This window comes from Dendrobates tinctorius, unplaced genomic scaffold, assembly GCF_039654945.1.
Source record: "Dendrobates tinctorius isolate UK_male_01 unplaced genomic scaffold, ASM3965494v1 ptg000285l, whole genome shotgun sequence".
NCBI lineage: Eukaryota > Metazoa > Chordata > Amphibia > Anura > Dendrobatidae > Dendrobates > Dendrobates tinctorius.
This window is the reverse complement of record NW_027361952.1, coordinates 432,005-450,986: the sequence shown is the minus strand read 5'-3', so window position 1 is coordinate 450,986 and position 18,982 is coordinate 432,005. Positions and strand designations below refer to the sequence as shown.

Sequence of the window (18,982 nt, the reverse complement as noted above, 5' to 3'; positions counted from 1 at the left end):
GCACGAGACTCCGCGATGTTGGAGAGCTGCGTCGGAGGGCCGCTCGTCGGACCGGCGGGCCCCAACTCATACTTACCTGGCAGGGGAGATACCATGATCACTAAGGTGGTTCTCCCAGGGTGAGGCTCATCCATTGCACTCCGGGTGTGCTGACCCCTGCGATTTCCCCAAATGCGGGAAACTCGACTGCATAATTTGTAGTAGTGGGGGACTGCGTTCGCGCTTTCCCCTGATTTCCTCTGGTCAAAGACAGAAGCCGACCCACCGAAAGAAACGTGCTCTGGCAGAGCCGCACGTCACGTCACACCTGTTGCCAGAGCTAGAATACTTTGGAGCAGCTCAAAGCGGCGTCAGTTGTGGCCTTTGGCTCCCCCTTGTGGGGGAGGCCTGCCACAACTTCCGTGCATCGCTGTGTGTCTTTTTGCTTGGCTTGTCTGTTCCTTGCTGCCTTTGGCCCTTTTGGGGCTCCCTGGGCTGGTGGGGATTGATCAGCTCGCCTGCGTCTTATTCACTTGGCCACTGGGCCGGGAGGAGGAGGGGGGCAGCAGCAGCAGCAGCAGCAGCTGGAGCTGTCTGCATGTTCCCCGGGTGGGAGCAGCGGCGTGAGCGAGGCTGGGGTGGAGCCAATGGCCCTACATGCAAATGACTCTGGCTGCTGCTGGGCATCTTGGACGGCTTGGGACTCAGTCGAGCTCGGCCTGCCCCGTGGGGGTTGGACCGGGCGCCAGCCAGCGCCTCCCACTCAACGAGCCTCCGGGCGGCCTGCGCCCTACGCCAAGACACCCCCTCCCCTTCGGGCACGAGACTCCGCGATGTTGGAGAGCTGCGTCGGAGGGCCGCTCGTCGGACCGGCGGGCCCCAACTCATACTTACCTGGCAGGGGAGATACCATGATCACTAAGGTGGTTCTCCCAGGGTGAGGCTCATCCATTGCACTCCGGGTGTGCTGACCCCTGCGATTTCCCCAAATGCGGGAAACTCGACTGCATAATTTGTGGTAGTGGGGGACTGCGTTCGCGCTTTCCCCTGATTTCCTCTGGTCAAAGACAGAAGCCGACCCACCGAAAGAAACGTGCTCTGGCAGAGCCGCACGTCACGTCACACCTGTTGCCAGAGCTAGAATACTTTGGAGCAGCTCAAAGCGGCGTCAGTTGTGGCCTTTGGCTCCCCCTTGTGGGGGAGGCCTGCCACAACTTCCGTGCATCGCTGTGTGTCTTTTTGCTTGGCTTGTCTGTTCCTTGCTGCCTTTGGCCCTTTTGGGGCTCCCTGGGCTGGTGGGGATTGATCAGCTCGCCTGCGTCTTATTCACTTGGCCACTGGGCCGGGAGGAGGAGGGGGGCAGCAGCAGCAGCAGCAGCAGCTGGAGCTGTCTGCATGTTCCCCGGGTGGGAGCAGCGGCGTGAGCGAGGCTGGGGTGGAGCCAATGGCCCTACATGCAAATGACTCTGGCTGCTGCTGGGCATCTTGGACGGCTTGGGACTCAGTCGAGCTCGGCCTGCCCCGTGGGGGTTGGACCGGGCGCCAGCCAGCGCCTCCCACTCAACGAGCCTCCGGGCGGCCTGCGCCCTACGCCAAGACACCCCCTCCCCTTCGGGCACGAGACTCCGCGATGTTGGAGAGCTGCGTCGGAGGGCCGCTCGTCGGACCGGCGGGCCCCAACTCATACTTACCTGGCAGGGGAGATACCATGATCACTAAGGTGGTTCTCCCAGGGTGAGGCTCATCCATTGCACTCCGGGTGTGCTGACCCCTGCGATTTCCCCAAATGCGGGAAACTCGACTGCATAATTTGTGGTAGTGGGGGACTGCGTTCGCGCTTTCCCCTGATTTCCTCTGGTCAAAGACAGAAGCCGACCCACCGAAAGAAACGTGCTCTGGCAGAGCCGCACGTCACGTCACACCTGTTGCCAGAGCTAGAATACTTTGGAGCAGCTCAAAGCGGCGTCAGTTGTGGCCTTTGGCTCCCCCTTGTGGGGGAGGCCTGCCACAACTTCCGTGCATCGCTGTGTGTCTTTTTGCTTGGCTTGTCTGTTCCTTGCTGCCTTTGGCCCTTTTGGGGCTCCCTGGGCTGGTGGGGATTGATCAGCTCGCCTGCGTCTTATTCACTTGGCCACTGGGCCGGGAGGAGGAGGGGGGCAGCAGCAGCAGCAGCAGCAGCTGGAGCTGTCTGCATGTTCCCCGGGTGGGAGCAGCGGCGTGAGCGAGGCTGGGGTGGAGCCAATGGCCCTACATGCAAATGACTCTGGCTGCTGCTGGGCATCTTGGACGGCTTGGGACTCAGTCGAGCTCGGCCTGCCCCGTGGGGGTTGGACCGGGCGCCAGCCAGCGCCTCCCACTCAACGAGCCTCCGGGCGGCCTGCGCCCTACGCCAAGACACCCCCTCCCCTTCGGGCACGAGACTCCGCGATGTTGGAGAGCTGCGTCGGAGGGCCGCTCGTCGGACCGGCGGGCCCCAACTCATACTTACCTGGCAGGGGAGATACCATGATCACTAAGGTGGTTCTCCCAGGGTGAGGCTCATCCATTGCACTCCGGGTGTGCTGACCCCTGCGATTTCCCCAAATGCGGGAAACTCGACTGCATAATTTGTGGTAGTGGGGGACTGCGTTCGCGCTTTCCCCTGATTTCCTCTGGTCAAAGACAGAAGCCGACCCACCGAAAGAAACGTGCTCTGGCAGAGCCGCACGTCACGTCACACCTGTTGCCAGAGCTAGAATACTTTGGAGCAGCTCAAAGCGGCGTCAGTTGTGGCCTTTGGCTCCCCCTTGTGGGGGAGGCCTGCCACAACTTCCGTGCATCGCTGTGTGTCTTTTTGCTTGGCTTGTCTGTTCCTTGCTGCCTTTGGCCCTTTTGGGGCTCCCTGGGCTGGTGGGGATTGATCAGCTCGCCTGCGTCTTATTCACTTGGCCACTGGGCCGGGAGGAGGAGGGGGGCAGCAGCAGCAGCAGCAGCAGCTGGAGCTGTCTGCATGTTCCCCGGGTGGGAGCAGCGGCGTGAGCGAGGCTGGGGTGGAGCCAATGGCCCTACATGCAAATGACTCTGGCTGCTGCTGGGCATCTTGGACGGCTTGGGACTCAGTCGAGCTCGGCCTGCCCCGTGGGGGTTGGACCGGGCGCCAGCCAGCGCCTCCCACTCAACGAGCCTCCGGGCGGCCTGCGCCCTACGCCAAGACACCCCCTCCCCTTCGGGCACGAGACTCCGCGATGTTGGAGAGCTGCGTCGGAGGGCCGCTCGTCGGACCGGCGGGCCCCAACTCATACTTACCTGGCAGGGGAGATACCATGATCACTAAGGTGGTTCTCCCAGGGTGAGGCTCATCCATTGCACTCCGGGTGTGCTGACCCCTGCGATTTCCCCAAATGCGGGAAACTCGACTGCATAATTTGTGGTAGTGGGGGACTGCGTTCGCGCTTTCCCCTGATTTCCTCTGGTCAAAGACAGAAGCCGACCCACCGAAAGAAACGTGCTCTGGCAGAGCCGCACGTCACGTCACACCTGTTGCCAGAGCTAGAATACTTTGGAGCAGCTCAAAGCGGCGTCAGTTGTGGCCTTTGGCTCCCCCTTGTGGGGGAGGCCTGCCACAACTTCCGTGCATCGCTGTGTGTCTTTTTGCTTGGCTTGTCTGTTCCTTGCTGCCTTTGGCCCTTTTGGGGCTCCCTGGGCTGGTGGGGATTGATCAGCTCGCCTGCGTCTTATTCACTTGGCCACTGGGCCGGGAGGAGGAGGGGGGCAGCAGCAGCAGCAGCAGCAGCTGGAGCTGTCTGCATGTTCCCCGGGTGGGAGCAGCGGCGTGAGCGAGGCTGGGGTGGAGCCAATGGCCCTACATGCAAATGACTCTGGCTGCTGCTGGGCATCTTGGACGGCTTGGGACTCAGTCGAGCTCGGCCTGCCCCGTGGGGGTTGGACCGGGCGCCAGCCAGCGCCTCCCACTCAACGAGCCTCCGGGCGGCCTGCGCCCTACGCCAAGACACCCCCTCCCCTTCGGGCACGAGACTCCGCGATGTTGGAGAGCTGCGTCGGAGGGCCGCTCGTCGGACCGGCGGGCCCCAACTCATACTTACCTGGCAGGGGAGATACCATGATCACTAAGGTGGTTCTCCCAGGGTGAGGCTCATCCATTGCACTCCGGGTGTGCTGACCCCTGCGATTTCCACAAATGCGGGAAACTCGACTGCATAATTTGTGGTAGTGGGGGACTGCGTTCGCGCTTTCCCCTGATTTCCTCTGGTCAAAGACAGAAGCCGACCCACCGAAAGAAACGTGCTCTGGCAGAGCCGCACGTCACGTCACACCTGTTGCCAGAGCTAGAATACTTTGGAGCAGCTCAAAGCGGCGTCAGTTGTGGCCTTTGGCTCCCCCTTGTGGGGGAGGCCTGCCACAACTTCCGTGCATCGCTGTGTGTCTTTTTGCTTGGCTTGTCTGTTCCTTGCTGCCTTTGGCCCTTTTGGGGCTCCCTGGGCTGGTGGGGATTGATCAGCTCGCCTGCGTCTTATTCACTTGGCCACTGGGCCGGGAGGAGGAGGGGGGCAGCAGCAGCAGCAGCAGCAGCAGCAGCAGCTGGAGCTGTCTGCATGTTCCCCGGGTGGGAGCAGCGGCGTGAGCGAGGCTGGGGTGGAGCCAATGGCCCTACATGCAAATGACTCTGGCTGCTGCTGGGCATCTTGGACGGCTTGGGACTCAGTCGAGCTCGGCCTGCCCCGTGGGGGTTGGACCGGGCGCCAGCCAGCGCCTCCCACTCAACGAGCCTCCGGGCGGCCTGCGCCCTACGCCAAGACACCCCCTCCCCTTCGGGCACGAGACTCCGCGATGTTGGAGAGCTGCGTCGGAGGGCCGCTCGTCGGACCGGCGGGCCCCAACTCATACTTACCTGGCAGGGGAGATACCATGATCACTAAGGTGGTTCTCCCAGGGTGAGGCTCATCCATTGCACTCCGGGTGTGCTGACCCCTGCGATTTCCCCAAATGCGGGAAACTCGACTGCATAATTTGTGGTAGTGGGGGACTGCGTTCGCGCTTTCCCCTGATTTCCTCTGGTCAAAGACAGAAGCCGACCCACCGAAAGAAACGTGCTCTGGCAGAGCCGCACGTCACGTCACACCTGTTGCCAGAGCTAGAATACTTTGGAGCAGCTCAAAGCGGCGTCAGTTGTGGCCTTTGGCTCCCCCTTGTGGGGGAGGCCTGCCACAACTTCCGTGCATCGCTGTGTGTCTTTTTGCTTGGCTTGTCTGTTCCTTGCTGCCTTTGGCCCTTTTGGGGCTCCCTGGGCTGGTGGGGATTGATCAGCTCGCCTGCGTCTTATTCACTTGGCCACTGGGCCGGGAGGAGGAGGGGGGCAGCAGCAGCAGCAGCAGCAGCAGCAGCAGCAGCAGCTGGAGCTGTCTGCATGTTCCCCGGGTGGGAGCAGCGGCGTGAGCGAGGCTGGGGTGGAGCCAATGGCCCTACATGCAAATGACTCTGGCTGCTGCTGGGCATCTTGGACGGCTTGGGACTCAGTCGAGCTCGGCCTGCCCCGTGGGGGTTGGACCGGGCGCCAGCCAGCGCCTCCCACTCAACGAGCCTCCGGGCGGCCTGCGCCCTACGCCAAGACACCCCCTCCCCTTCGGGCACGAGACTCCGCGATGTTGGAGAGCTGCGTCGGAGGGCCGCTCGTCGGACCGGCGGGCCCCAACTCATACTTACCTGGCAGGGGAGATACCATGATCACTAAGGTGGTTCTCCCAGGGTGAGGCTCATCCATTGCACTCCGGGTGTGCTGACCCCTGCGATTTCCCCAAATGCGGGAAACTCGACTGCATAATTTGTGGTAGTGGGGGACTGCGTTCGCGCTTTCCCCTGATTTCCTCTGGTCAAAGACAGAAGCCGACCCACCGAAAGAAACGTGCTCTGGCAGAGCCGCACGTCACGTCACACCTGTTGCCAGAGCTAGAATACTTTGGAGCAGCTCAAAGCGGCGTCAGTTGTGGCCTTTGGCTCCCCCTTGTGGGGGAGGCCTGCCACAACTTCCGTGCATCGCTGTGTGTCTTTTTGCTTGGCTTGTCTGTTCCTTGCTGCCTTTGGCCCTTTTGGGGCTCCCTGGGCTGGTGGGGATTGATCAGCTCGCCTGCGTCTTATTCACTTGGCCACTGGGCCGGGAGGAGGAGGGGGGCAGCAGCAGCAGCAGCAGCAGCTGGAGCTGTCTGCATGTTCCCCGGGTGGGAGCAGCGGCGTGAGCGAGGCTGGGGTGGAGCCAATGGCCCTACATGCAAATGACTCTGGCTGCTGCTGGGCATCTTGGACGGCTTGGGACTCAGTCGAGCTTGGCCTGCCCCGTGGGGGTTGGACCGGGCGCCAGCCAGCGCCTCCCACTCAACGAGCCTCCGGGCGGCCTGCGCCCTACGCCAAGACACCCCCTCCCCTTCGGGCACGAGACTCCGCGATGTTGGAGAGCTGCGTCGGAGGGCCGCTCGTCGGACCGGCGGGCCCCAACTCATACTTACCTGGCAGGGGAGATACCATGATCACTAAGGTGGTTCTCCCAGGGTGAGGCTCATCCATTGCACTCCGGGTGTGCTGACCCCTGCGATTTCCCCAAATGCGGGAAACTCGACTGCATAATTTGTGGTAGTGGGGGACTGCGTTCGCGCTTTCCCCTGATTTCCTCTGGTCAAAGACAGAAGCCGACCCACCGAAAGAAACGTGCTCTGGCAGAGCCGCACGTCACGTCACACCTGTTGCCAGAGCTAGAATACTTTGGAGCAGCTCAAAGCGGCGTCAGTTGTGGCCTTTGGCTCCCCCTTGTGGGGGAGGCCTGCCACAACTTCCGTGCATCGCTGTGTGTCTTTTTGCTTGGCTTGTCTGTTCCTTGCTGCCTTTGGCCCTTTTGGGGCTCCCTGGGCTGGTGGGGATTGATCAGCTCGCCTGCGTCTTATTCACTTGGCCACTGGGCCGGGAGGAGGAGGGGGGCAGCAGCAGCAGCAGCAGCAGCAGCAGCTGGAGCTGTCTGCATGTTCCCCGGGTGGGAGCAGCGGCGTGAGCGAGGCTGGGGTGGAGCCAATGGCCCTACATGCAAATGACTCTGGCTGCTGCTGGGCATCTTGGACGGCTTGGGACTCAGTCGAGCTCGGCCTGCCCCGTGGGGGTTGGACCGGGCGCCAGCCAGCGCCTCCCACTCAACGAGCCTCCGGGCGGCCTGCGCCCTACGCCAAGACACCCCCTCCCCTTCGGGCACGAGACTCCGCGATGTTGGAGAGCTGCGTCGGAGGGCCGCTCGTTGGACCGGCGGGCCCCAACTCATACTTACCTGGCAGGGGAGATACCATGATCACTAAGGTGGTTCTCCCAGGGTGAGGCTCATCCATTGCACTCTGGGTGTGCTGACCCCTGCGATTTCCCCAAATGCGGGAAACTCGACTGCATAATTTGTGGTAGTGGGGGACTGCGTTCGCGCTTTCCCCTGATTTCCTCTGGTCAAAGACAGAAGCCGACCCACCGAAAGAAACGTGCTCTGGCAGAGCCGCACGTCACGTCACACCTGTTGCCAGAGCTAGAATACTTTGGAGCAGCTCAAAGCGGCGTCAGTTGTGGCCTTTGGCTCCCCCTTGTGGGGGAGGCCTGCCACAACTTCCGTGCATCGCTGTGTGTCTTTTTGCTTGGCTTGTCTGTTCCTTGCTGCCTTTGGCCCTTTTGGGGCTCCCTGGGCTGGTGGGGATTGATCAGCTCGCCTGCGTCTTATTCACTTGGCCACTGGGCCGGGAGGAGGAGGGGGGCAGCAGCAGCAGCAGCAGCAGCAGCAGCAGCAGCAGCTGGAGCTGTCTGCATGTTCCCCGGGTGGGAGCAGCGGCGTGAGCGAGGCTGGGGTGGAGCCAATGGCCCTACATGCAAATGACTCTGGCTGCTGCTGGGCATCTTGGACGGCTTGGGACTCAGTCGAGCTCGGCCTGCCCCGTGGGGGTTGGACCGGGCGCCAGCCAGCGCCTCCCACTCAACGAGCCTCCGGGCGGCCTGCGCCCTACGCCAAGACACCCCCTCCCCTTCGGGCACGAGACTCCGCGATGTTGGAGAGCTGCGTCGGAGGGCCGCTCGTCGGACCGGCGGGCCCCAACTCATACTTACCTGGCAGGGGAGATACCATGATCACTAAGGTGGTTCTCCCAGGGTGAGGCTCATCCATTGCACTCCGGGTGTGCTGACCCCTGCGATTTCCCCAAATGCGGGAAACTCGACTGCATAATTTGTGGTAGTGGGGGACTGCGTTCGCGCTTTCCCCTGATTTCCTCTGGTCAAAGACAGAAGCCGACCCACCGAAAGAAACGTGCTCTGGCAGAGCCGCACGTCACGTCACACCTGTTGCCAGAGCTAGAATACTTTGGAGCAGCTCAAAGCGGCGTCAGTTGTGGCCTTTGGCTCCCCCTTGTGGGGGAGGCCTGCCACAACTTCCGTGCATCGCTGTGTGTCTTTTTGCTTGGCTTGTCTGTTCCTTGCTGCCTTTGGCCCTTTTGGGGCTCCCTGGGCTGGTGGGGATTGATCAGCTCGCCTGCGTCTTATTCACTTGGCCACTGGGCCGGGAGGAGGAGGGGGGCAGCAGCAGCAGCAGCAGCAGCTGGAGCTGTCTGCATGTTCCCCGGGTGGGAGCAGCGGCGTGAGCGAGGCTGGGGTGGAGCCAATGGCCCTACATGCAAATGACTCTGGCTGCTGCTGGGCATCTTGGACGGCTTGGGACTCAGTCGAGCTCGGCCTGCCCCGTGGGGGTTGGACCGGGCGCCAGCCAGCGCCTCCCACTCAACGAGCCTCCGGGCGGCCTGCGCCCTACGCCAAGACACCCCCTCCCCTTCGGGCACGAGACTCCGCGATGTTGGAGAGCTGCGTCGGAGGGCCGCTCGTCGGACCGGCGGGCCCCAACTCATACTTACCTGGCAGGGGAGATACCATGATCACTAAGGTGGTTCTCCCAGGGTGAGGCTCATCCATTGCACTCCGGGTGTGCTGACCCCTGCGATTTCCCCAAATGCGGGAAACTCGACTGCATAATTTGTGGTAGTGGGGGACTGCGTTCGCGCTTTCCCCTGATTTCCTCTGGTCAAAGACAGAAGCCGACCCACCGAAAGAAACGTGCTCTGGCAGAGCCGCACGTCACGTCACACCTGTTGCCAGAGCTAGAATACTTTGGAGCAGCTCAAAGCGGCGTCAGTTGTGGCCTTTGGCTCCCCCTTGTGGGGGAGGCCTGCCACAACTTCCGTGCATCGCTGTGTGTCTTTTTGCTTGGCTTGTCTGTTCCTTGCTGCCTTTGGCCCTTTTGGGGCTCCCTGGGCTGGTGGGGATTGATCAGCTCGCCTGCGTCTTATTCACTTGGCCACTGGGCCGGGAGGAGGAGGGGGGCAGCAGCAGCAGCAGCAGCTGCTGGAGCTGTCTGCATGTTCCCCGGGTGGGAGCAGCGGCGTGAGCGAGGCTGGGGTGGAGCCAATGGCCCTACATGCAAATGACTCTGGCTGCTGCTGGGCATCTTGGACGGCTTGGGACTCAGTCGAGCTCGGCCTGCCCCGTGGGGGTTGGACCGGGCGCCAGCCAGCGCCTCCCACTCAACGAGCCTCCGGGCGGCCTGCGCCCTACGCCAAGACACCCCCTCCCCTTCGGGCACGAGACTCCGCGATGTTGGAGAGCTGCGTCGGAGGGCCGCTCGTCGGACCGGCGGGCCCCAACTCATACTTACCTGGCAGGGGAGATACCATGATCACTAAGGTGGTTCTCCCAGGGTGAGGCTCATCCATTGCACTCCGGGTGTGCTGACCCCTGCGATTTCCCCAAATGCGGGAAACTCGACTGCATAATTTGTAGTAGTGGGGGACTGCGTTCGCGCTTTCCCCTGATTTCCTCTGGTCAAAGACAGAAGCCGACCCACCGAAAGAAACGTGCTCTGGCAGAGCCGCACGTCACGTCACACCTGTTGCCAGAGCTAGAATACTTTGGAGCAGCTCAAAGCGGCGTCAGTTGTGGCCTTTGGCTCCCCCTTGTGGGGGAGGCCTGCCACAACTTCCGTGCATCGCTGTGTGTCTTTTTGCTTGGCTTGTCTGTTCCTTGCTGCCTTTGGCCCTTTTGGGGCTCCCTGGGCTGGTGGGGATTGATCAGCTCGCCTGCGTCTTATTCACTTGGCCACTGGGCCGGGAGGAGGAGGGGGGCAGCAGCAGCAGCAGCAGCAGCTGGAGCTGTCTGCATGTTCCCCGGGTGGGAGCAGCGGCGTGAGCGAGGCTGGGGTGGAGCCAATGGCCCTACATGCAAATGACTCTGGCTGCTGCTGGGCATCTTGGACGGCTTGGGACTCAGTCGAGCTCGGCCTGCCCCGTGGGGGTTGGACCGGGCGCCAGCCAGCGCCTCCCACTCAACGAGCCTCCGGGCGGCCTGCGCCCTACGCCAAGACACCCCCTCCCCTTCGGGCACGAGACTCCGCGATGTTGGAGAGCTGCGTCGGAGGGCCGCTCGTCGGACCGGCGGGCCCCAACTCATACTTACCTGGCAGGGGAGATACCATGATCACTAAGGTGGTTCTCCCAGGGTGAGGCTCATCCATTGCACTCCGGGTGTGCTGACCCCTGCGATTTCCCCAAATGCGGGAAACTCGACTGCATAATTTGTGGTAGTGGGGGACTGCGTTCGCGCTTTCCCCTGATTTCCTCTGGTCAAAGACAGAAGCCGACCCACCGAAAGAAACGTGCTCTGGCAGAGCCGCACGTCACGTCACACCTGTTGCCAGAGCTAGAATACTTTGGAGCAGCTCAAAGCGGCGTCAGTTGTGGCCTTTGGCTCCCCCTTGTGGGGGAGGCCTGCCACAACTTCCGTGCATCGCTGTGTGTCTTTTTGCTTGGCTTGTCTGTTCCTTGCTGCCTTTGGCCCTTTTGGGGCTCCCTGGGCTGGTGGGGATTGATCAGCTCGCCTGCGTCTTATTCACTTGGCCACTGGGCCGGGAGGAGGAGGGGGGCAGCAGCAGCAGCAGCAGCAGCTGGAGCTGTCTGCATGTTCCCCGGGTGGGAGCAGCGGCGTGAGCGAGGCTGGGGTGGAGCCAATGGCCCTACATGCAAATGACTCTGGCTGCTGCTGGGCATCTTGGACGGCTTGGGACTCAGTCGAGCTCGGCCTGCCCCGTGGGGGTTGGACCGGGCGCCAGCCAGCGCCTCCCACTCAACGAGCCTCCGGGCGGCCTGCGCCCTACGCCAAGACACCCCCTCCCCTTCGGGCACGAGACTCCGCGATGTTGGAGAGCTGCGTCGGAGGGCCGCTCGTCGGACCGGCGGGCCCCAACTCATACTTACCTGGCAGGGGAGATACCATGATCACTAAGGTGGTTCTCCCAGGGTGAGGCTCATCCATTGCACTCCGGGTGTGCTGACCCCTGCGATTTCCCCAAATGCGGGAAACTCGACTGCATAATTTGTGGTAGTGGGGGACTGCGTTCGCGCTTTCCCCTGATTTCCTCTGGTCAAAGACAGAAGCCGACCCACCGAAAGAAACGTGCTCTGGCAGAGCCGCACGTCACGTCACACCTGTTGCCAGAGCTAGAATACTTTGGAGCAGCTCAAAGCGGCGTCAGTTGTGGCCTTTGGCTCCCCCTTGTGGGGGAGGCCTGCCACAACTTCCGTGCATCGCTGTGTGTCTTTTTGCTTGGCTTGTCTGTTCCTTGCTGCCTTTGGCCCTTTTGGGGCTCCCTGGGCTGGTGGGGATTGATCAGCTCGCCTGCGTCTTATTCACTTGGCCACTGGGCCGGGAGGAGGAGGGGGGCAGCAGCAGCAGCAGCAGCAGCTGGAGCTGTCTGCATGTTCCCCGGGTGGGAGCAGCGGCGTGAGCGAGGCTGGGGTGGAGCCAATGGCCCTACATGCAAATGACTCTGGCTGCTGCTGGGCATCTTGGACGGCTTGGGACTCAGTCGAGCTCGGCCTGCCCCGTGGGGGTTGGACCGGGCGCCAGCCAGCGCCTCCCACTCAACGAGCCTCCGGGCGGCCTGCGCCCTACGCCAAGACACCCCCTCCCCTTCGGGCACGAGACTCCGCGATGTTGGAGAGCTGCGTCGGAGGGCCGCTCGTCGGACCGGCGGGCCCCAACTCATACTTACCTGGCAGGGGAGATACCATGATCACTAAGGTGGTTCTCCCAGGGTGAGGCTCATCCATTGCACTCCGGGTGTGCTGACCCCTGCGATTTCCCCAAATGCGGGAAACTCGACTGCATAATTTGTGGTAGTGGGGGACTGCGTTCGCGCTTTCCCCTGATTTCCTCTGGTCAAAGACAGAAGCCGACCCACCGAAAGAAACGTGCTCTGGCAGAGCCGCACGTCACGTCACACCTGTTGCCAGAGCTAGAATACTTTGGAGCAGCTCAAAGCGGCGTCAGTTGTGGCCTTTGGCTCCCCCTTGTGGGGGAGGCCTGCCACAACTTCCGTGCATCGCTGTGTGTCTTTTTGCTTGGCTTGTCTGTTCCTTGCTGCCTTTGGCCCTTTTGGGGCTCCCTGGGCTGGTGGGGATTGATCAGCTCGCCTGCGTCTTATTCACTTGGCCACTGGGCCGGGAGGAGGAGGGGGGCAGCAGCAGCAGCAGCAGCAGCAGCAGCAGCTGGAGCTGTCTGCATGTTCCCCGGGTGGGAGCAGCGGCGTGAGCGAGGCTGGGGTGGAGCCAATGGCCCTACATGCAAATGACTCTGGCTGCTGCTGGGCATCTTGGACGGCTTGGGACTCAGTCGAGCTCGGCCTGCCCCGTGGGGGTTGGACCGGGCGCCAGCCAGCGCCTCCCACTCAACGAGCCTCCGGGCGGCCTGCGCCCTACGCCAAGACACCCCCTCCCCTTCGGGCACGAGACTCCGCGATGTTGGAGAGCTGCGTCGGAGGGCCGCTCGTCGGACCGGCGGGCCCCAACTCATACTTACCTGGCAGGGGAGATACCATGATCACTAAGGTGGTTCTCCCAGGGTGAGGCTCATCCATTGCACTCCGGGTGTGCTGACCCCTGCGATTTCCCCAAATGCGGGAAACTCGACTGCATAATTTGTGGTAGTGGGGGACTGCGTTCGCGCTTTCCCCTGATTTCCTCTGGTCAAAGACAGAAGCCGACCCACCGAAAGAAACGTGCTCTGGCAGAGCCGCACGTCACGTCACACCTGTTGCCAGAGCTAGAATACTTTGGAGCAGCTCAAAGCGGCGTCAGTTGTGGCCTTTGGCTCCCCCTTGTGGGGGAGGCCTGCCACAACTTCCGTGCATCGCTGTGTGTCTTTTTGCTTGGCTTGTCTGTTCCTTGCTGCCTTTGGCCCTTTTGGGGCTCCCTGGGCTGGTGGGGATTGATCAGCTCGCCTGCGTCTTATTCACTTGGCCACTGGGCCGGGAGGAGGAGGGGGGCAGCAGCAGCAGCAGCAGCAGCAGCAGCAGCTGGAGCTGTCTGCATGTTCCCCGGGTGGGAGCAGCGGCGTGAGCGAGGCTGGGGTGGAGCCAATGGCCCTACATGCAAATGACTCTGGCTGCTGCTGGGCATCTTGGACGGCTTGGGACTCAGTCGAGCTCGGCCTGCCCCGTGGGGGTTGGACCGGGCGCCAGCCAGCGCCTCCCACTCAACGAGCCTCCGGGCGGCCTGCGCCCTACGCCAAGACACCCCCTCCCCTTCGGGCACGAGACTCCGCGATGTTGGAGAGCTGCGTCGGAGGGCCGCTCGTCGGACCGGCGGGCCCCAACTCATACTTACCTGGCAGGGGAGATACCATGATCACTAAGGTGGTTCTCCCAGGGTGAGGCTCATCCATTGCACTCCGGGTGTGCTGACCCCTGCGATTTCCCCAAATGCGGGAAACTCGACTGCATAATTTGTGGTAGTGGGGGACTGCGTTCGCGCTTTCCCCTGATTTCCTCTGGTCAAAGACAGAAGCCGACCCACCGAAAGAAACGTGCTCTGGCAGAGCCGCACGTCACGTCACACCTGTTGCCAGAGCTAGAATACTTTGGAGCAGCTCAAAGCGGCGTCAGTTGTGGCCTTTGGCTCCCCCTTGTGGGGGAGGCCTGCCACAACTTCCGTGCATCGCTGTGTGTCTTTTTGCTTGGCTTGTCTGTTCCTTGCTGCCTTTGGCCCTTTTGGGGCTCCCTGGGCTGGTGGGGATTGATCAGCTCGCCTGCGTCTTATTCACTTGGCCACTGGGCCGGGAGGAGGAGGGGGGCAGCAGCAGCAGCAGCAGCAGCTGGAGCTGTCTGCATGTTCCCCGGGTGGGAGCAGCGGCGTGAGCGAGGCTGGGGTGGAGCCAATGGCCCTACATGCAAATGACTCTGGCTGCTGCTGGGCATCTTGGACGGCTTGGGACTCAGTCGAGCTTGGCCTGCCCCGTGGGGGTTGGACCGGGCGCCAGCCAGCGCCTCCCACTCAACGAGCCTCCGGGCGGCCTGCGCCCTACGCCAAGACACCCCCTCCCCTTCGGGCACGAGACTCCGCGATGTTGGAGAGCTGCGTCGGAGGGCCGCTCGTCGGACCGGCGGGCCCCAACTCATACTTACCTGGCAGGGGAGATACCATGATCACTAAGGTGGTTCTCCCAGGGTGAGGCTCATCCATTGCACTCCGGGTGTGCTGACCCCTGCGATTTCCCCAAATGCGGGAAACTCGACTGCATAATTTGTGGTAGTGGGGGACTGCGTTCGCGCTTTCCCCTGATTTCCTCTGGTCAAAGACAGAAGCCGACCCACCGAAAGAAACGTGCTCTGGCAGAGCCGCACGTCACGTCACACCTGTTGCCAGAGCTAGAATACTTTGGAGCAGCTCAAAGCGGCGTCAGTTGTGGCCTTTGGCTCCCCCTTGTGGGGGAGGCCTGCCACAACTTCCGTGCATCGCTGTGTGTCTTTTTGCTTGGCTTGTCTGTTCCTTGCTGCCTTTGGCCCTTTTGGGGCTCCCTGGGCTGGTGGGGATTGATCAGCTCGCCTGCGTCTTATTCACTTGGCCACTGGGCCGGGAGGAGGAGGGGGGCAGCAGCAGCAGCAGCAGCAGCAGCAGCTGGAGCTGTCTGCATGTTCCCCGGGTGGGAGCAGCGGCGTGAGCGAGGCTGGGGTGGAGCCAATGGCCCTACATGCAAATGACTCTGGCTGCTGCTGGGCATCTTGGACGGCTTGGGACTCAGTCGAGCTCGGCCTGCCCCGTGGGGGTTGGACCGGGCGCCAGCCAGCGCCTCCCACTCAACGAGCCTCCGGGCGGCCTGCGCCCTACGCCAAGACACCCCCTCCCCTTCGGGCACGAGACTCCGCGATGTTGGAGAGCTGCGTCGGAGGGCCGCTCGTTGGACCGGCGGGCCCCAACTCATACTTACCTGGCAGGGGAGATACCATGATCACTAAGGTGGTTCTCCCAGGGTGAGGCTCATCCATTGCACTCTGGGTGTGCTGACCCCTGCGATTTCCCCAAATGCGGGAAACTCGACTGCATAATTTGTGGTAGTGGGGGACTGCGTTCGCGCTTTCCCCTGATTTCCTCTGGTCAAAGACAGAAGCCGACCCACCGAAAGAAACGTGCTCTGGCAGAGCCGCACGTCACGTCACACCTGTTGCCAGAGCTAGAATACTTTGGAGCAGCTCAAAGCGGCGTCAGTTGTGGCCTTTGGCTCCCCCTTGTGGGGGAGGCCTGCCACAACTTCCGTGCATCGCTGTGTGTCTTTTTGCTTGGCTTGTCTGTTCCTTGCTGCCTTTGGCCCTTTTGGGGCTCCCTGGGCTGGTGGGGATTGATCAGCTCGCCTGCGTCTTATTCACTTGGCCACTGGGCCGGGAGGAGGAGGGGGGCAGCAGCAGCAGCAGCAGCAGCTGGAGCTGTCTGCATGTTCCCCGGGTGGGAGCAGCGGCGTGAGCGAGGCTGGGGTGGAGCCAATGGCCCTACATGCAAATGACTCTGGCTGCTGCTGGGCATCTTGGACGGCTTGGGACTCAGTCGAGCTCGGCCTGCCCCGTGGGGGTTGGACCGGGCGCCAGCCAGCGCCTCCCACTCAACGAGCCTCCGGGCGGCCTGCGCCCTACGCCAAGACACCCCCTCCCCTTCGGGCACGAGACTCCGCGATGTTGGAGAGCTGCGTCGGAGGGCCGCTCGTCGGACCGGCGGGCCCCAACTCATACTTACCTGGCAGGGGAGATACCATGATCACTAAGGTGGTTCTCCCAGGGTGAGGCTCATCCATTGCACTCCGGGTGTGCTGACCCCTGCGATTTCCCCAAATGCGGGAAACTCGACTGCATAATTTGTGGTAGTGGGGGACTGCGTTCGCGCTTTCCCCTGATTTCCTCTGGTCAAAGACAGAAGCCGACCCACCGAAAGAAACGTGCTCTGGCAGAGCCGCACGTCACGTCACACCTGTTGCCAGAGCTAGAATACTTTGGAGCAGCTCAAAGCGGCGTCAGTTGTGGCCTTTGGCTCCCCCTTGTGGGGGAGGCCTGCCACAACTTCCGTGCATCGCTGTGTGTCTTTTTGCTTGGCTTGTCTGTTCCTTGCTGCCTTTGGCCCTTTTGGGGCTCCCTGGGCTGGTGGGGATTGATCAGCTCGCCTGCGTCTTATTCACTTGGCCACTGGGCCGGGAGGAGGAGGGGGGCAGCAGCAGCAGCAGCAGCAGCTGGAGCTGTCTGCATGTTCCCCGGGTGGGAGCAGCGGCGTGAGCGAGGCTGGGGTGGAGCCAATGGCCCTACATGCAAATGACTCTGGCTGCTGCTGGGCATCTTGGACGGCTTGGGACTCAGTCGAGCTCGGCCTGCCCCGTGGGGGTTGGACCGGGCGCCAGCCAGCGCCTCCCACTCAACGAGCCTCCGGGCGGCCTGCGCCCTACGCCAAGACACCCCCTCCCCTTCGGGCACGAGACTCCGCGATGTTGGAGAGCTGCGTCGGAGGGCCGCTCGTCGGACCGGCGGGCCCCAACTCATACTTACCTGGCAGGGGAGATACCATGATCACTAAGGTGGTTCTCCCAGGGTGAGGCTCATCCATTGCACTCCGGGTGTGCTGACCCCTGCGATTTCCCCAAATGCGGGAAACTCGACTGCATAATTTGTGGTAGTGGGGGACTGCGTTCGCGCTTTCCCCTGATTTCCTCTGGTCAAAGACAGAAGCCGACCCACCGAAAGAAACGTGCTCTGGCAGAGCCGCACGTCACGTCACACCTGTTGCCAGAGCTAGAATACTTTGGAGCAGCTCAAAGCGGCGTCAGTTGTGGCCTTTGGCTCCCCCTTGTGGGGGAGGCCTGCCACAACTTCCGTGCATCGCTGTGTGTCTTTTTGCTTGGCTTGTCTGTTCCTTGCTGCCTTTGGCCCTTTTGGGGCTCCCTGGGCTGGTGGGGATTGATCAGCTCGCCTGCGTCTTATTCACTTGGCCACTGGGCCGGGAGGAGGAGGGGGGCAGCAGCAGCAGCAGCAGCAGCAGCAGCAGCTGGAGCTGTCTGCATGTTCCCCGGGTGGGAGCAGCGGCGTGAGCGAGGCTGGGGTGGAGCCAATGGCCCTACATGCAAATGACTCTGGCTGCTGCTGGGCATCTTGGACGGCTTGGGACTCAGTCGAGCTCGGCCTGCCCCGTGGGGGTTGGACCGGGCGCCAGCCAGCGCCTCCCACTCAACGAGCCTCCGGGCGGCCTGCGCCCTACGCCAAGACACCCCCTCCCCTTCGGGCACGAGACTCCGCGATGTTGGAGAGCTGCGTCGGAGGGCCGCTCGTCGGACCGGCGGGCCCCAACTCATACTTACCTGGCAGGGGAGATACCATGATCACTAAGGTGGTTCTCCCAGGGTGAGGCTCATCCATTGCACTCCGGGTGTGCTGACCCCTGCGATTTCCCCAAATGCGGGAAACTCGACTGCATAATTTGTGGTAGTGGGGGACTGCGTTCGCGCTTTCCCCTGATTTCCTCTGGTCAAAGACAGAAGCCGACCCACCGAAAGAAACGTGCTCTGGCAGAGCCGCACGTCACGTCACACCTGTTGCCAGAGCTAGAATACTTTGGAGCAGCTCAAAGCGGCGTCAGTTGTGGCCTTTGGCTCCCCCTTGTGGGGGAGGCCTGCCACAACTTCCGTGCATCGCTGTGTGTCTTTTTGCTTGGCTTGTCTGTTCCTTGCTGCCTTTGGCCCTTTTGGGGCTCCCTGGGCTGGTGGGGATTGATCAGCTCGCCTGCGTCTTATTCACTTGGCCACTGGGCCGGGAGGAGGAGGGGGGCAGCAGCAGCAGCAGCAGCAGCTGGAGCTGTCTGCATGTTCCCCGGGTGGGAGCAGCGGCGTGAGCGAGGCTGGGGTGGAGCCAATGGCCCTACATGCAAATGACTCTGGCTGCTGCTGGGCATCTTGGACGGCTTGGGACTCAGTCGAGCTCGGCCTGCCCCGTGGGGGTTGGACCGGGCGCCAGCCAGCGCCTCCCACTCAACGAGCCTCCGGGCGGCCTGCGCCCTACGCCAAGACACCCCCTCCCCTTCGGGCACGAGACTCCGCGATGTTGGAGAGCTGCGTCGGAGGGCCGCTCGTCGGACCGGCGGGCCCCAACTCATACTTACCTGGCAGGGGAGATACCATGATCACTAAGGTGGTTCTCCCAGGGTGAGGCTCATCCATTGCACTCCGGGTGTGCTGACCCCTGCGATTTCCCCAAATGCGGGAAACTCGACTGCATAATTTGTGGTAGTGGGGGACTGCGTTCGCGCTTTCCCCTGATTTCCTCTGGTCAAAGACAGAAGCCGACCCACCGAAAGAAACGTGCTCTGGCAGAGCCGCACGTCACGTCACACCTGTTGCCAGAGCTAGAATACTTTGGAGCAGCTCAAAGCGGCGTCAGTTGTGGCCTTTGGCTCCCCCTTGTGGGGGAGGCCTGCCACAACTTCCGTGCATCGCTGTGTGTCTTTTTGCTTGGCTTGTCTGTTCCTTGCTGCCTTTGGCCCTTTTGGGGCTCCCTGGGCTGGTGGGGATTGATCAGCTCGCCTGCGTCTTATTCACTTGGCCACTGGGCCGGGAGGAGGAGGGGGGCAGCAGCAGCAGCAGCAGCAGCTGGAGCTGT

At 62.4% G+C, this 18,982-nt stretch overlaps 24 non-coding genes across 24 annotated transcripts; all 24 read left to right on the top strand.

Annotated features, from left to right (window-relative positions):
- The first annotated feature begins 68 nt into the window (after positions 1-68).
- On the top strand, positions 69-232 carry LOC141072754 (U1 spliceosomal RNA). The gene has a single exon (XR_012226817.1). It is a non-coding gene; the product is annotated as a U1 spliceosomal RNA (small nuclear RNA).
- Positions 233-865: 633 nt separating this feature from the next.
- LOC141072718 (U1 spliceosomal RNA) lies at positions 866-1,029 on the top strand. Its single transcript, XR_012226782.1, has one exon. It is a non-coding gene; the product is annotated as a U1 spliceosomal RNA (small nuclear RNA).
- A 633-nt stretch (positions 1,030-1,662) lies between these two features.
- On the top strand, positions 1,663-1,826 carry LOC141072717 (U1 spliceosomal RNA). Its single transcript, XR_012226781.1, has one exon. It is a non-coding gene; the product is annotated as a U1 spliceosomal RNA (small nuclear RNA).
- Positions 1,827-2,459: 633 nt separating this feature from the next.
- On the top strand, positions 2,460-2,623 carry LOC141072716 (U1 spliceosomal RNA). Its single transcript, XR_012226780.1, has one exon. It is a non-coding gene; the product is annotated as a U1 spliceosomal RNA (small nuclear RNA).
- A 633-nt stretch (positions 2,624-3,256) lies between these two features.
- Positions 3,257-3,420, top strand: LOC141072715 (U1 spliceosomal RNA). The gene has a single exon (XR_012226779.1). It is a non-coding gene; the product is annotated as a U1 spliceosomal RNA (small nuclear RNA).
- A 633-nt stretch (positions 3,421-4,053) lies between these two features.
- Positions 4,054-4,217, top strand: LOC141072757 (U1 spliceosomal RNA). Its single transcript, XR_012226820.1, has one exon. It is a non-coding gene; the product is annotated as a U1 spliceosomal RNA (small nuclear RNA).
- Positions 4,218-4,859: 642 nt separating this feature from the next.
- Positions 4,860-5,023, top strand: LOC141072713 (U1 spliceosomal RNA). The gene has a single exon (XR_012226777.1). It is a non-coding gene; the product is annotated as a U1 spliceosomal RNA (small nuclear RNA).
- A 648-nt stretch (positions 5,024-5,671) lies between these two features.
- Positions 5,672-5,835, top strand: LOC141072712 (U1 spliceosomal RNA). The gene has a single exon (XR_012226776.1). It is a non-coding gene; the product is annotated as a U1 spliceosomal RNA (small nuclear RNA).
- Positions 5,836-6,468: 633 nt separating this feature from the next.
- On the top strand, positions 6,469-6,632 carry LOC141072710 (U1 spliceosomal RNA). Its single transcript, XR_012226775.1, has one exon. It is a non-coding gene; the product is annotated as a U1 spliceosomal RNA (small nuclear RNA).
- Positions 6,633-7,271: 639 nt separating this feature from the next.
- Positions 7,272-7,435, top strand: LOC141072743 (U1 spliceosomal RNA). Its single transcript, XR_012226806.1, has one exon. It is a non-coding gene; the product is annotated as a U1 spliceosomal RNA (small nuclear RNA).
- A 648-nt stretch (positions 7,436-8,083) lies between these two features.
- LOC141072709 (U1 spliceosomal RNA) lies at positions 8,084-8,247 on the top strand. The gene has a single exon (XR_012226774.1). It is a non-coding gene; the product is annotated as a U1 spliceosomal RNA (small nuclear RNA).
- Positions 8,248-8,880: 633 nt separating this feature from the next.
- Positions 8,881-9,044, top strand: LOC141072708 (U1 spliceosomal RNA). The gene has a single exon (XR_012226773.1). It is a non-coding gene; the product is annotated as a U1 spliceosomal RNA (small nuclear RNA).
- A 633-nt stretch (positions 9,045-9,677) lies between these two features.
- LOC141072753 (U1 spliceosomal RNA) lies at positions 9,678-9,841 on the top strand. The gene has a single exon (XR_012226816.1). It is a non-coding gene; the product is annotated as a U1 spliceosomal RNA (small nuclear RNA).
- Positions 9,842-10,474: 633 nt separating this feature from the next.
- Positions 10,475-10,638, top strand: LOC141072707 (U1 spliceosomal RNA). Its single transcript, XR_012226772.1, has one exon. It is a non-coding gene; the product is annotated as a U1 spliceosomal RNA (small nuclear RNA).
- Positions 10,639-11,271: 633 nt separating this feature from the next.
- LOC141072706 (U1 spliceosomal RNA) lies at positions 11,272-11,435 on the top strand. The gene has a single exon (XR_012226771.1). It is a non-coding gene; the product is annotated as a U1 spliceosomal RNA (small nuclear RNA).
- A 633-nt stretch (positions 11,436-12,068) lies between these two features.
- Positions 12,069-12,232, top strand: LOC141072705 (U1 spliceosomal RNA). Its single transcript, XR_012226770.1, has one exon. It is a non-coding gene; the product is annotated as a U1 spliceosomal RNA (small nuclear RNA).
- A 642-nt stretch (positions 12,233-12,874) lies between these two features.
- LOC141072704 (U1 spliceosomal RNA) lies at positions 12,875-13,038 on the top strand. Its single transcript, XR_012226769.1, has one exon. It is a non-coding gene; the product is annotated as a U1 spliceosomal RNA (small nuclear RNA).
- Positions 13,039-13,680: 642 nt separating this feature from the next.
- On the top strand, positions 13,681-13,844 carry LOC141072703 (U1 spliceosomal RNA). Its single transcript, XR_012226768.1, has one exon. It is a non-coding gene; the product is annotated as a U1 spliceosomal RNA (small nuclear RNA).
- A 633-nt stretch (positions 13,845-14,477) lies between these two features.
- Positions 14,478-14,641, top strand: LOC141072701 (U1 spliceosomal RNA). The gene has a single exon (XR_012226766.1). It is a non-coding gene; the product is annotated as a U1 spliceosomal RNA (small nuclear RNA).
- Positions 14,642-15,280: 639 nt separating this feature from the next.
- Positions 15,281-15,444, top strand: LOC141072742 (U1 spliceosomal RNA). The gene has a single exon (XR_012226805.1). It is a non-coding gene; the product is annotated as a U1 spliceosomal RNA (small nuclear RNA).
- Positions 15,445-16,077: 633 nt separating this feature from the next.
- Positions 16,078-16,241, top strand: LOC141072700 (U1 spliceosomal RNA). The gene has a single exon (XR_012226765.1). It is a non-coding gene; the product is annotated as a U1 spliceosomal RNA (small nuclear RNA).
- A 633-nt stretch (positions 16,242-16,874) lies between these two features.
- On the top strand, positions 16,875-17,038 carry LOC141072699 (U1 spliceosomal RNA). Its single transcript, XR_012226764.1, has one exon. It is a non-coding gene; the product is annotated as a U1 spliceosomal RNA (small nuclear RNA).
- Positions 17,039-17,680: 642 nt separating this feature from the next.
- On the top strand, positions 17,681-17,844 carry LOC141072698 (U1 spliceosomal RNA). The gene has a single exon (XR_012226763.1). It is a non-coding gene; the product is annotated as a U1 spliceosomal RNA (small nuclear RNA).
- A 633-nt stretch (positions 17,845-18,477) lies between these two features.
- Positions 18,478-18,641, top strand: LOC141072697 (U1 spliceosomal RNA). The gene has a single exon (XR_012226762.1). It is a non-coding gene; the product is annotated as a U1 spliceosomal RNA (small nuclear RNA).
- The last annotated feature ends 341 nt before the right edge of the window (positions 18,642-18,982 follow it).